The following is a 13,042-nucleotide window of genomic DNA, read 5'->3' as shown; positions in this document are numbered from 1 at the left end:
TGCTGCTCCTTCGAGCAAGAGCAAGCAACACCGTGGAGAGAGCAGCAAGGCTCCTTCGACCAAAAAGACCTGGACTGAGGATCCTCCAACAGCTGCTCCTTCCAAAGAAACAACGCCCCTCCATCTCCACTCGACCAGTAGTCTCCCCCAGCACCAGCCGATCAGAATCCTATCCCTCCTGCACCTGTCGACCAACCATCTCACAGTCAACCTGGAGATGTCCTGACAAGTACTATAGTCACTGCGACCAGAGAGAGAATATACAAACTCTCAAAGCACAAACGCAGCTGTGAGGCCATCATCGGCACAGACTCTATGGAGGCCGATTAGATAATAGACTGAGGATTAAACGAGATAGCCAGTGTAAGTTGCTTTCTATTGATAAGTTTTGTTTATTTTGTTATTTCCTGCCATCATCTTATCTCTTTATCTGATCATAGGGAATACTGACTATAACTGATGGCTGGCGCCGCACGAGGGATTTGGTCACCCAGACCATAGAATCCAACGCCAAACATGCTGAGGAGGTCAAGGTGCTCGAGGGGAAAAACACTGAACTGCTCGAGCAAAACCCCAAGCTGGACGAAGAGCTTCAACAGTTTCAGACTGCTTTGACCAAAGCCAATGAAGACAAAGAGAAGTTTAGGGAGTGTGCTAAACTTAATTGTCCAGAGGGGAAACAACTTGAGGCTGAGCTGATCGCGAGCAGAAAAGTGACTGATGAGCTGGAGGGGCGTGTCAAGGAGCTTGAGGAGACTAATGCCAGAAACTTGGAAAGGTATAGGAGAGCTACCCACCATTGCTTTTATGAGTTATGGAAGCATAATCATGGGGCCAACTTCAATTATCTTTCTGAGTGGCTGAGGCGAACTGAAATAGCCCGGTGCACTGCTCGCCTGGAGGAAGAAGAGAGTGCCACGGGAATTGACGGTGCATAAAATGATGCTGGAACCACTGTCGACAAGGGAAATCCTCAAGACCCTCCTGCCCCGTAGTATTTTTGTTTTAATTTTATCTTGTAAAAAATAGTTTATATTTTTATTGTTGCATGGGCAGCTTTTTTCCTTTTAACAAACAATTACATTCGAGTAGTAACTACTCGTGGTGTAAAGAGATTCATTTTTGATATTATAATATATTCATTTTTATTATAAATTATGTTCGCATGACTGAACTTAGCATAGTACTTTGGTTTGATTTAACAAAATAACAAAATTTTTGAAAAATACTCTAAGTTCCCTAGCATGCTTTCACTTATTTTGTTCGTGTGTTTACATACCTTTTGATATGCTTTACTTACTAGATACCTTATATTCCCCCCAAGTGATTGAGGAGCTTTAGGTCCTCGGTCACTTGCCTTGACTAGGACCTGTTTGAACATTTCTGCTCGGTAACAATACTTGTAAAAATGAAAATATATCAAAACAACACACGTAATGAGCAAATACTTGTAATAAATACAATAGTTGGCAAGATTGATTGGCTGCGCACAGTCCCTTTTATTCTCGTAATAAATGGACAAATCGTGTCTGTACGAGCGATCACTAAAATTATCTTACACTTATAAGCGATCAGTCATAAAAATGACTAACCCTTGTTCATAAACTTGTAAAAAGTAAAATTAATACAAGCCAATTCTTTTAGATGAATTGTTTATTGATAGTACTTGCGCAGGTGTTCTCCATTCGAATAGCGAGGAATTAGATCTCCATTTAAGCGAGCAATTTTATAGGTGCCTGGATGGAGGACTTCTTCGACTTGGTACGGTCCTTCCTAGTTAGGTCCGAGTACTCCAGCGGCTTAGTCGCAGGTGTTAAGGAAAACTCTTCTAAGTACTAGATCTCCCACATTAAATTTCCATTCTCGTACATTAGAGTAGAAATATCGGGCAAACTTTTGCTGGTAAGCTGCTACTCGAAGTTGGGCTTGCTCGCGCCTTTCATCGACCAAATCCAAAGATTCCATCAATAATTGGCTATTAGCGCCTTGATCGTAAGACATTCATCGATGTGATGGCAGATCTAATACAACAAGCAACATAGCCTCATATCCATAAGCTAAGGAAAATGGAGTATGGCCTATTGTTGTTCGATGAGACGTCCGGTACGACCAGAGGACTTTAGGCAATTGCTCTGGCCATGTCCCCTTTGCTTCCTCAAGCCTTTTCTTCAGAGTATCCTTTAGCATTTTATTGACTGTCTTGACTTTTCTGTTTGCTTGAGGGTGAGCAACTGAAGAAAAGCTCTTGGTAATTCCATGCCACTCGCAAAAATCCATGAACAGTTCACTCACTATCAAACTGTGTGCCATTGTCCGAGACAATTTTTCTTGGCAATCCATAGCGACACACAATGTTCTTGACCACAAAATCGATCATTTTCTTGGTCGTTATGGTTGCAAGTGGCTCAGCCTCGGCCCACTATGTGAAGTAATCAACAGCCACCACGACGTATTTGACGCCGCCTTTCCCTGTGGGCAAAGATCCAATAAGGACTATTCCCCATACTGCGAATGGCCACGAACTTTGCATCTGCTTTAGCTCATTAAGGATTGCTCGTGGAATCTTGGAGAATCTCTGGCACTTGTCGTACTTTCGAACAAATTCCATCGAATTTTCATTCATTATTGGCTAGAAGTACTGTTGTCTTAGGATTTTCTTTGATAAGTTCTTCCCCCCAGCGTGGTCCCCACAAAAGCCTTCATGGACCTCTTTCATTAACTCTTTGGCCTTTTCTTTTGAAATACACCTAGGAGTGGCATCGAGTACCCCCTTCGATATAGAATTCCATCAACTAGGATGAATCTAGCGGCTTTCCGCTGAAGAGTCCTGGCTTTGTTTTTGTCCGTAGATAACACTCCACGCGTCAGGTACTCTATGAAAGGTGCCATCCATGTATCTGCCGCCTGAATCTCCAAAGAGGCTTCTTCTGCTTGAATGCTAGGTGCAGATAGCCGTTCAACTGGTACTATATTCAGGGTGTCAGCATCCTTGGCACTTGATAACTTTGCCAAAGCATCAACATTTGAATTTCAGTCGCGAGGTACTTGCTAGAGAGTATACTTCTCAAACTGGGCCAACAAATCTTTTGCTTTATTCAGGCAGGCAACCATCTTTAGACCTCGGGCCTGGTATTCTCCAATGATCTGATTAACCACCAACTGTGAGTCACTATAGATTTATAGTGACTTTATGTGCATGTCTCTGGCTAACCGTAAACCTGCGAGCAGAGCTTCATACTCGGGTTCATTGTTGGACGTCGTGAAGTTGAATCTAATCGTGTAGTGAAATCGATGCCCTTTAGGCATTATCAAAATCACTTCAGCTCCAGCGTGATGCTCATTAGAAGAATCGTCTGTAAACAACTTCCAAGAAGGAGTTTGGCTTTAAGGTTCAGGTGCTTCGATCTTCTCTTCGACCTGCTCGCTATCTAGAAGCCTAGTGAGCTCCGGAATAAAGTCGGCCAGTGCTTGTCCTTTTAACGCTGGTCGTGGTAAGTAAGAGATATCAAACTGCCCAAGTTCAACCGCCCATTTCAATAATCGGCCTGCAGCTTTTGGCTTCTGCAGAATTTGCCGTAGAGGTTGGTCGGTTAAAACTGTTATTGGGTGAGCTTGGAAGTACGGCCACAACTTTCTGGAGACTAAGATCAGACAGTAGGCTAATTTCTCAATAGGAGGATACCTCATTTATGCTCCTATTAGTCTTTTGCTTACATAATACACGGGCTTTTGCACATTCTCCTCCTCTCTTACTAGAACAACATTAGCAGCATATTCTGTGATCGCCAAGTAGATTAACAGGGTTTCTTTATCAACCGACTTTGATAGAATCGGTGGCTGCAACATGTGCATCTTTAAAGCTTGAAAAGCTTGCTCTCACTCCTCCTTCCATTCGAACTTATTGTTGCCTCTAAGCAGATTAAAATAAGGGACGCATTTGTCCGTCGATTTGGAAATAAATCTACTTGGACAGCAGTTCTTCCGGTTAGACTTCGAACATCTTTGATCTTCATTGGCGATTTCATATCGACCAGGGCTTTGATCTTCTTGGGATTGGCCTCAATTCCTCGTGAGTTTACTATAAATCCCAAGAATTTCCCTGATCCAACTCCGAAGGAACACTTGAGGGGATTTAGCTTCATCTGATATTCATTCAAGACGTTGAAGCACTCTTGCAAGTTCCCTATGTGTTCTTCTGCCTTTTTGTTACTTAACCAGCATGTCATCAACATATACCTCCACGTTTGTACCGATCAGCTCCTTGAACATGTGATTGATTAGTCGCTGGTAAGTCGTACCATCATTTTTCAAACCGCATGGCATTACATTGTAATAGTAAAGCCCTATATCGGTCCGAAAGCTAGTGTGATCCTCATCAGGTTGATGCATACTGAACTTATTGTACCAGGAGTATGCATCCATGAATGATAGGATCTTGTGTCCTGTAGTGGCATTGACCAACTAGTCGATCCTAGGGAGTGGGAAACAATCTTTAGGGCATGCTTTATTAAGGTCTGTGAAATCCATGCACGTTCTCCACTTGCCATTCGGCCTGGGAACTAGTATGGGATTAGAGACCCACGATGGATAAAACTTTACCCTGATGAATCCATTCTCCTTTAGCTTCTCAAGTTCCTCTTTCAGAGCTTTTGATCTGTCTTTGTCGAGCAGCCTTCTTTTATGTTGTACTGGTGGAAAACTCTTGTCTACATTCAGGACATGGCTAATAATTGCAGGGTCTATTCCAACCATGTCTTTATGCGACCAGGCAAAGACTTCCTGGATATTCTTTAAAAATTCCACCAGTCTTTGTTTTGTTGTTGTCTCTAAGTTTTTACCGACTTTCACAACCCTTGTCGGATCTGCTTCATCGAGTTGAACCTCCTCAAGGTCCTCGATGGGTCCTATTTCTTCATCAAAATCCCCAAAGCGAGGATCCAAATCTCTGTTATATTATTTTATAATATAATGTAATATTATATTATATTATAATATAATATTTTAGATTAAATAAATGTGACAAAGAGTGTCACATATTGTAACATATAATAGAGAGTTACAATATTTAGATATATGAGATATATCCAAATAATGTAACATATTTGGTGTTACAAATTAGTAACTTCCAAATATTACCCTTTATTGTGTAAATTTGTTGTTACACAATATTGAGATGAATTTCATAAATCCATATGTGATATGGCTGTTAGAGATATGATTTTAACCCCAATAATGTGTTTTGGGAGTTTCAAAATCATTTGGGAGGGTTTGGAACCGTTTGGAAAAACAGCACATTTTTAAGTGCTGAAAATGGTCGGTGGCCGCGGCCACTGAATGTTGGTGGCCGCGGCCACTAATGTCTCTAGCCGCGGCCACAGGCTAAAAACTGACCATTTTTTCAGTTTTTATCTTTATTGAACGGCTCAAAAAACCCAAATAACTCCCAAATCTCATTTTTAATTCCATATTAATCCAATTAAACATTGGTAACAACCATGGGGGTTGGTGGAATTTGAAATTCAAAGGGTGTCTCTAAACTCTATAAATAGGAGCCTATAGCTCACTTGTAAGACACAACATTTCTATCCATTAGAGCACTTGGCTAGAAACACCTTGAGGCTTGATAATTCCAAAAGGCATTTCCTATAATCTGTGAGAGATCCCTTAGTGCTTGAGATAGAGGGAAATAAGCTTTTGGACAAAGGTTTCAAACCTTGTTCAAGTTGGTGATCCCCAACACTCTTCACTTTGGTAGTGTGAGTGAGAGTTATTTATCTTTTGTTTCTTGTTCCTTTCTTTCATTCTATTGCTTTTTCATCTTTATATTGTTCTTCTCTATTTACTTGTATTTCTTGTTCAAGAGTTGTAATCTTTTCTTTTCTTTTGTTTCAAACACTTTAATTTATTTGTAACCTTTTGCTTAGAGTTGTATTTTACTATTCTCTTCTTCTTCATCATCTTCTTTGTTTATTTGTAATTTTCAGTTATGGAGTTGTAACTCCTTTTAATCAATCATTATTTATTTGTAATATATTGCATAAAGCTGTAATTTATTATTATTTCCATTGAGGCAAAATACATATTTTCCTAACAATCTCTATCCTCACTTTGGGTAACACCATATTTGGTGACACAATCACTTGATTGGGCTTGCACTTCATTGGCCATTTGCAACTCTTTTCCGGTGGTTTCCCTCGATCCACCTTTCTTTGCCCTAGATATCGAGGCATTGTAGCACTCCCTCGCTTCTCGTTGGTTTCCCAATACGCATCCTACTCCTGTGTCAGTTGGGAATTTCATGGCAAGGTGCCAAACTGAGGTTACGGCTTGCAGGTCGACCAGAATAGGCCTCCCAATCACAGCATTATATGCAGAAGGACAATCAACTACTATGAAAGTATTGAGTAATGTTTAGTTTACAGGTGCAGTTCCTGCTGTAATTGGGAGCCTGATCGACCTTGTTGGCTCGAGCCCTTTGCCAGAAAAACCATATATGGTTTGGTTGCATGGCTCCAGGTCCTTGATGGAAAAATTCATCCTCTCTAGTGAAGACTTGTACAACATGTTGACTGAGCTCCCTGTGTCAACTAGCACCCTCTTAACCATCATATTGGCAATATGTACGTCCACAACCAGCGGATTTGAATGTGGGAATCAGACATGCTAGGCATCGTCCTCAGAGAAAGTAATAAACTCCTCCTCTATTCGAGATTTTTTAGGTGCCCGATCCTCCACACTCATCATCTCGATGGTTTGGTCGTGGCGTAAGGTCCAAGCTTATCGCTCCCTTGCCTTCCCACTATCTCCTGCAAGGTGTGGGCCACCACAGATGGTGAGTAATGTACCTGCCACATGAGCTGGCTGTAAAGGTGGCGAGCGTTGGCATGCAAGCGCCTGCTCGTTGCCTCCTTGAGCCTTTCGCTGAGACCCTCCTGTGGCTCGTACATATCTCCTTAGGTGCCCCTGTCTAATAAGGAACTCAATTTCATCCTTCAACTGGTTACACTCATTGGTGTCATGTTTGTAGTCGTTGTGAAAACGACATAATTTTGTTGTATCTCTCTTGGAGATATCCTTCCTTATAGGCGTCGGTCGCTTATAAGGGACATTGGCGTTGGTCGCCTGGTAGACCTCTGCTCTACTTTCGACAAGGGTCGTATAGTTGGTGAATCTCGACTCGTATCTATTTCCTTTGGGGCATTTTTTTTCAGACGTTGATGGCTCATTGGTCGCCCTTTTTCCACCATTTTGCCATTTCCATTCCCATTGCCTTTGCCGTTGCCATTGGGTTTATCCGACCCATTGGCTGCTTTGGTGGGATCTTCCTTTGGTCCCTTGTCTTTCGTTGGTGACTTCCCCTCATTGGCGATGGCATCCTTAAACTTGATGTATCGATCAGCTCGATCAAGAAACTCCTAGGTACTTTTTACCCCATGCTTTATTAGGTTGTTCCAGAGGGGAGAATGACGCCTTAGCCCAGCTGTTAGGGCCATCATTTTTCCCTTGTCGCCCACTATTTTAACTCCAGCAGCTGCTTGCATAAAATGTTGGATGTATTCCTTTAAGGGCTCTCCATCCTTTTGTCGTATCTCGACCAGCTAGTTGGCCTCAGTGGGTGGCCTCAGTGGGGTGTACGCGACCTGCGTAGAATTGTCCGTAAAATTCCTTTATGAACATTTCCCATGATACTATACTAGTAGGAGAGAACTTAAAGAACCACTCCTGAGCAGTGTTAGATCTGGTGGCGGGGAAGATCCTGCAGTGGGCATCATCCGACACATTCTGAATATCCATTTGTATCTCAAACTTGTTTACATGAGATACTGGGTCCCCATACCCATCAAAGTTCGGTAGTATTGGCATTTTGAACTTGCTGGGGGTTTCTACCGCAGTAATCCTCTGCACAAACGGAGTGCCTCTCTTTCGATCGTATTCAATGTGGGACGTCTGGCTCCCGACTAGCTGTTGTACTGCCTGATTCAAACCATCAATTTGAGCCTGAACCGCGTCTGGGTTTGTTTGGGAGACTGGTGCCAGAGGAGCATACTCATCGTGCCTCTTGCACTTGTCATTGAGCAAGTCCCTTAGGTAATCGTCTCTGCGCCTTTGTTCGCTAGTGCCTAGCCGATCGAAGAAGTTATGCTGTCGCGGCTGCCCCCCAGTGTTATGGCTCGCAGGCCTATATTCTCTCGGTGGGGGGTTTCTATCTCCACTTCATTCCTCATGCCCTCGACCAGCATTCCTCCTACCAAAATCGGCCTCATTGTAGTCATGGCCATCCCTAAACTGCGGCCGACTTTGGCGAGACCGGCTGGTCACGTTGTTTCCTCTTCTGGCTGACATCTCCCGAGCGTCGGGGGGAGGCCTATGTTGGTTGGTGGGTATCTGTGCATTATTATGCCGTGGGGGGCCCCTGACCACAGATCCTGACTTGTTGTGTCTTCAGTTAGCAGAAGGACGCTGCCCCAGCTCAGTGGACTTGGTACATTGTCCCCTGGGAGTCTAGGGCTTCGGGGAGGTTTCCCAGCCCTATTTTGCCTCTGGCGTTAGGGATTTCCACGACCAGCTTGAGAGGGTGGTTGTTGCTTAGGATCCTGAATAGGGACATCTTCCTGAGCAACAGACGGTTGCTCTGGCCTTTAAGGGCTCGCTGGCTGAATTGGAGGACTCAAATTTTGGGCCCGTTGCGGTGGTAAATTGGGTGGTTGATCCGGTTGGGTGGCCAGCGCAGCTTGTCCTCGGGCCAACTGAATGGCTATTCAAGAGCGGTCGTGGCATCTCTCTGCCGACGGTCCATGTCCGCCTGCCACTCATTTAGCTCCTGACGCTGGTGCTCAATCTCCCTCTACTGCAGCGCCAAGATCTCTGCCGCATTTTCCTGATTGGCCCTCTGATTGGCCAACTCGTCGTGCAACACACTTAGTTTTGTCCTTAGCGTCTCAGAATCCATTTCTTCCTCCTCAAAATCCAAGTGGGGCTCATTTTCAGCCACATTTGGAGGAGGAGGTTGAGAGGATGCAGCGCCAGTAGTCTGTCCAGCTCTCGTGGATGTCTTCGCCATATGATCTTCTTGAAGTCCTTGAGTTCAACTCTCAACGAGAGCACCAAAATGTTGACCCTTGATTTGGTCAACGACATGGAGTCAAATAAACTACAAAGAACAAAAAAAGAAATCAAGAAAAGAATCCAGTGGGAAGAAAGTGACACAAGAAATTTATAGTGGTTCGGCCCCAACTAGATGGTGATGACCTACGTCCACTTAGTGTTCTTATTGATATTGAATCCCAATACTGTGATCAAAGAACTAGGGTTCTTGAGTTTCACAAGCCTTAGGAGAATTACAATTTCTGGTGGATAATCACACTATGCTTTTCTCTCTGAATACAAAGATTAAAAGTGCAAAAGTCAAAAGTCCTCCCTTCCTTGAGCCCTCTCATTCTTATTTATAGCTCCAGGAGGTTACATGGGCCAATGGGCCTTAATTATAATTAAGATCAGCATATCAAGGTAATAAAAGGAAATATAATGAATATAATTATTACAAGATTGCGTATCTCAAAGGAAGTAAATGGAAGCATGCGACTAGACTAGTCGAACCTAACCGTAAGACTTGACAAACCAACAATTATCTGGTCAATGACCGAACAGGATCCCTTCATTCAGAACTGCCACGTGCCAAGCATGTGTAAGAAATTCTTCCCACATCATCAGGAGCCATTTTTGGGAAAACACTTACCAAAAACCGGGATATTTGAGAATAAGAACAAGATTGGAACACTCCTAAAAGCAAACAGTAAGAATGGGGAGTATTTCTAAAGAAAAGAGATGAAAAGAAAACTAAACCATCAAAGAAGAAACTTACCGAGAAGAGCCTTAAGTTTTCAAGAAACTTAAAAACCTAACCAAGAATCATAAACAAGAGTTAGGATCTAAAAAGAAAATAAAAGAAAACTAAAGAACTATGAAGAACTGAACTTAAGGATAAGAAGACCTTGAATGATCTTATGAATTGATCTAAACCTCGATATCAAAATCTCACTATATCTCACTTCCCAAGTGTTTAGAAAAGCTTATAATGATAAAGCTTTTAACCCAAAAACTCAAGTGTTTTTCTCTATAGTACCACTAGCAACTTGGAGGCTTTGAAGATTGCTTGAAGAATGAGGAAAATGGCTGAGTACTAGGTCCTATTTATAGATATCAAGGAGTGAAACTAACCCCTTTTAATTTGAATAAATAAATGAATATAAAATGAAAAAGATTTAAAATTTCCTTCAAGAGACGCCCAGAACTCGGTCAAAATTGTTCAAAGGTAGGTCCAAGTGGTTAAGGCTGTTTTTAAAATTAAAAATCCTCAATATTCAAAAATAAAGCACAAGGGGTGATATATCGCCTACCTTGGGCGATATATCACCTAGACCATTTTCTAGAGCCCCATTCGAATGTTTGTGCAAAGTCGACGTGTTTTCTGTATCTTCCGTAGGCGATATATCAGCCCCTATAGCTGTGATATATCGACATATGTTGATATATCAAACACGTATTTGCACTTTTTCATCATATTTTGAATTGATAAAACAGCTTTGACTAAGTCTAAACGTGATCCTAATAGGATCTGAAAGGTTCTAGAGCTTCTAGATTCTTCTTTTAATTAAATTATTCATCATAAATACTTAAATCCTTAATAAACATGATTATGACAAGTGTCACATTCTTAAAAATTCTATCTAAACCTTAGGTTATAATAAATATGTTTCTAGGACCAACAATATTAATCAAACCTTATGTTATAATTAATATTTCTAAACTATAGGTTAAACTTATCAAATCCATAACTGTTGCTATGAGTGTCCAACTAAGTCCTGGCTTGAACCAAAATCCACAGAATCTAACATACTACAAAATAATACTAACTACTACTACTACTATCTAGCTAGCAAAGTAAATATTCTGGGACACTATAATTCTCCCCTACTTAAAAAGAATTTCTTCCCCAAAATTTACTTAACAAAGAATTCTGGATATCGAGCTAACATGTCTTCTTCCAACTTCCATGTTGCCTCCCGTTCAGAACTATTACTCCATTGGACCTTGACTATCAGAATACTCTTAGACTGTAATTCCTTCATCCCTCCATCTAGGATGCTAACCTGTTGTTCCTCGTAACTCAAGTCTTTATGGAGTGCTATCGTATCGTACTTGAGGACGTGAGATGGGTCTGACATATATCTACGCAGCATCGAGATGTGGAACACATTATGGATATATGCTAGAGTTGGCGGTAGGGCTAATCTATATGCAACTGTTCCCACCTTTTCCAATATCACAAAAGGACCTATAAACTGGGGACTAAGCTTGCCCTTCTTCCCAGACCGCTTTACTCCTTTCATAGGAGATATCTTTAAGAATACTTGATCTCTAACTTTGAATTCCACATCATGCCGCTTGGCATCCGTATAACTTTTCTGTTGGCTCTAAGCAGCGAGCATACACTTTCTAATTAGCGCTGCTGCATCCTATGCTTCTCTAACAGCTTCGAGTCCAAGAAGTTGCCTTTATCCTACCTCGTCCCAATGTAGCGACGATCGACACCTCATTCCATAAAGTAATTCATAGGGTGCCATCCTGATCATTGATTGGTAGCTATTATTGTAGGAGAATTCTATCAGTGGAAAATACTTACTCCATGATCCTGCGAAATCAAGTACATAAGCGCGAAACATATCTTCTAAAATCTGTATGGTATGCTTGGACTGACCATCGGTCTGAGGATGAAATGTCGTACTAAGACTTAACTTGGTACCCATGGCTTGCTGCAAGTTTCCCCAAAATCTCGATGTAAACACCGATCCTCTATCGGATACTATGGTCTTAGGGATTCCATGCACTCTTACTATTTCTCGGACATAAATGTCTACGTACTGATCTGCTGTGTACGTAGTCTTGAATGGCATGAAGTGAGCTAACTTGGTTAGTCTATCTACTACTACCCAAGCCGAGTCGTGCTGCTTATTTGTTTGTGCTAGTCCTGCCACGAAATCCATAGCTATGTCTTTCCACTTCAATTCTGGGATACTAAGCGATTGTAATAAGCCTACAGGCCACTGATGTTATGATTTCAGTTGCTGGCATATTAAGCATTTAGACACATATTTCGCTACTTCTTTCTTCATTCCTGACCACCAATACAATGCCTTAAGGTCGTGAGTCATCTTGGTCGACTCTGGGTGGATTGAGTATGGGGTATTGTGTGCTTCTTCTAAAATCTTCATCTTAATTCCATGATCATTTGGCACGCATACCCAGTCCTTATATCTCAAGAACCCCTGTCCTGATATAGAGAAATTTGTGGCCTTGCCTTCTTTAACTGTAGCTATGTGAGATAATAATGTGTCATCATGCCCTTGCCTGATCCGTATATCTTCTAACAAACTTGACTGGATCGACAAGTTGGCTAGTTTACCAATAACTACTTCTATTCCGGCATTGATTAACTCTTACTGAAGCAGTTTTTCTATTCCGGATATTGCTGCTAGATTCCCATAAATTTTTCTACTTAGCGCATCAGCAACTACGTTTGCTTTTCCCGGGTGGTATAGGATTTCGCACTCATAATCCTTTACTAATTCTAACCACCTGCACTGCCTCATGTTGAGCTCCTTCTGCGTGAAGAATTATTTTAAGCTTTTGTGGTCTGTATAAATCTCATATCGTTCTCCATAAAGATACTGGCGCCAGATTTTCAAATCGAAGACTACCACTGCCAACTCCATATCATACGTTAGATAGCGTTGCTTGTATTCCTTCAGCTGCCTTAAGGCGTAGGCTATTACTTTGTCATTCTGCATCGGCACACAACCCAAACCTTGCTTCGATGCATCACAATAGACAACAAACTTGTCGTCGGGTATTGGTACAAAAGTACTAGTGCTGAGCATAGATTATCCTTAAGCAACTGGAAGCTCTCTTCACACTTATCCGTCTAGTTGAACCTTTGTTATTTCCGAGTCAGGTTGGTAAGCGGAGTGGCTATCTTAGAAAA

Source organism: Humulus lupulus, chromosome 3 (assembly GCF_963169125.1).
Source record: "Humulus lupulus chromosome 3, drHumLupu1.1, whole genome shotgun sequence".
In the NCBI taxonomy this organism is placed as follows: domain Eukaryota; kingdom Viridiplantae; phylum Streptophyta; class Magnoliopsida; order Rosales; family Cannabaceae; genus Humulus; species Humulus lupulus.
Note: the sequence above shows the minus strand (reverse complement) of the source record.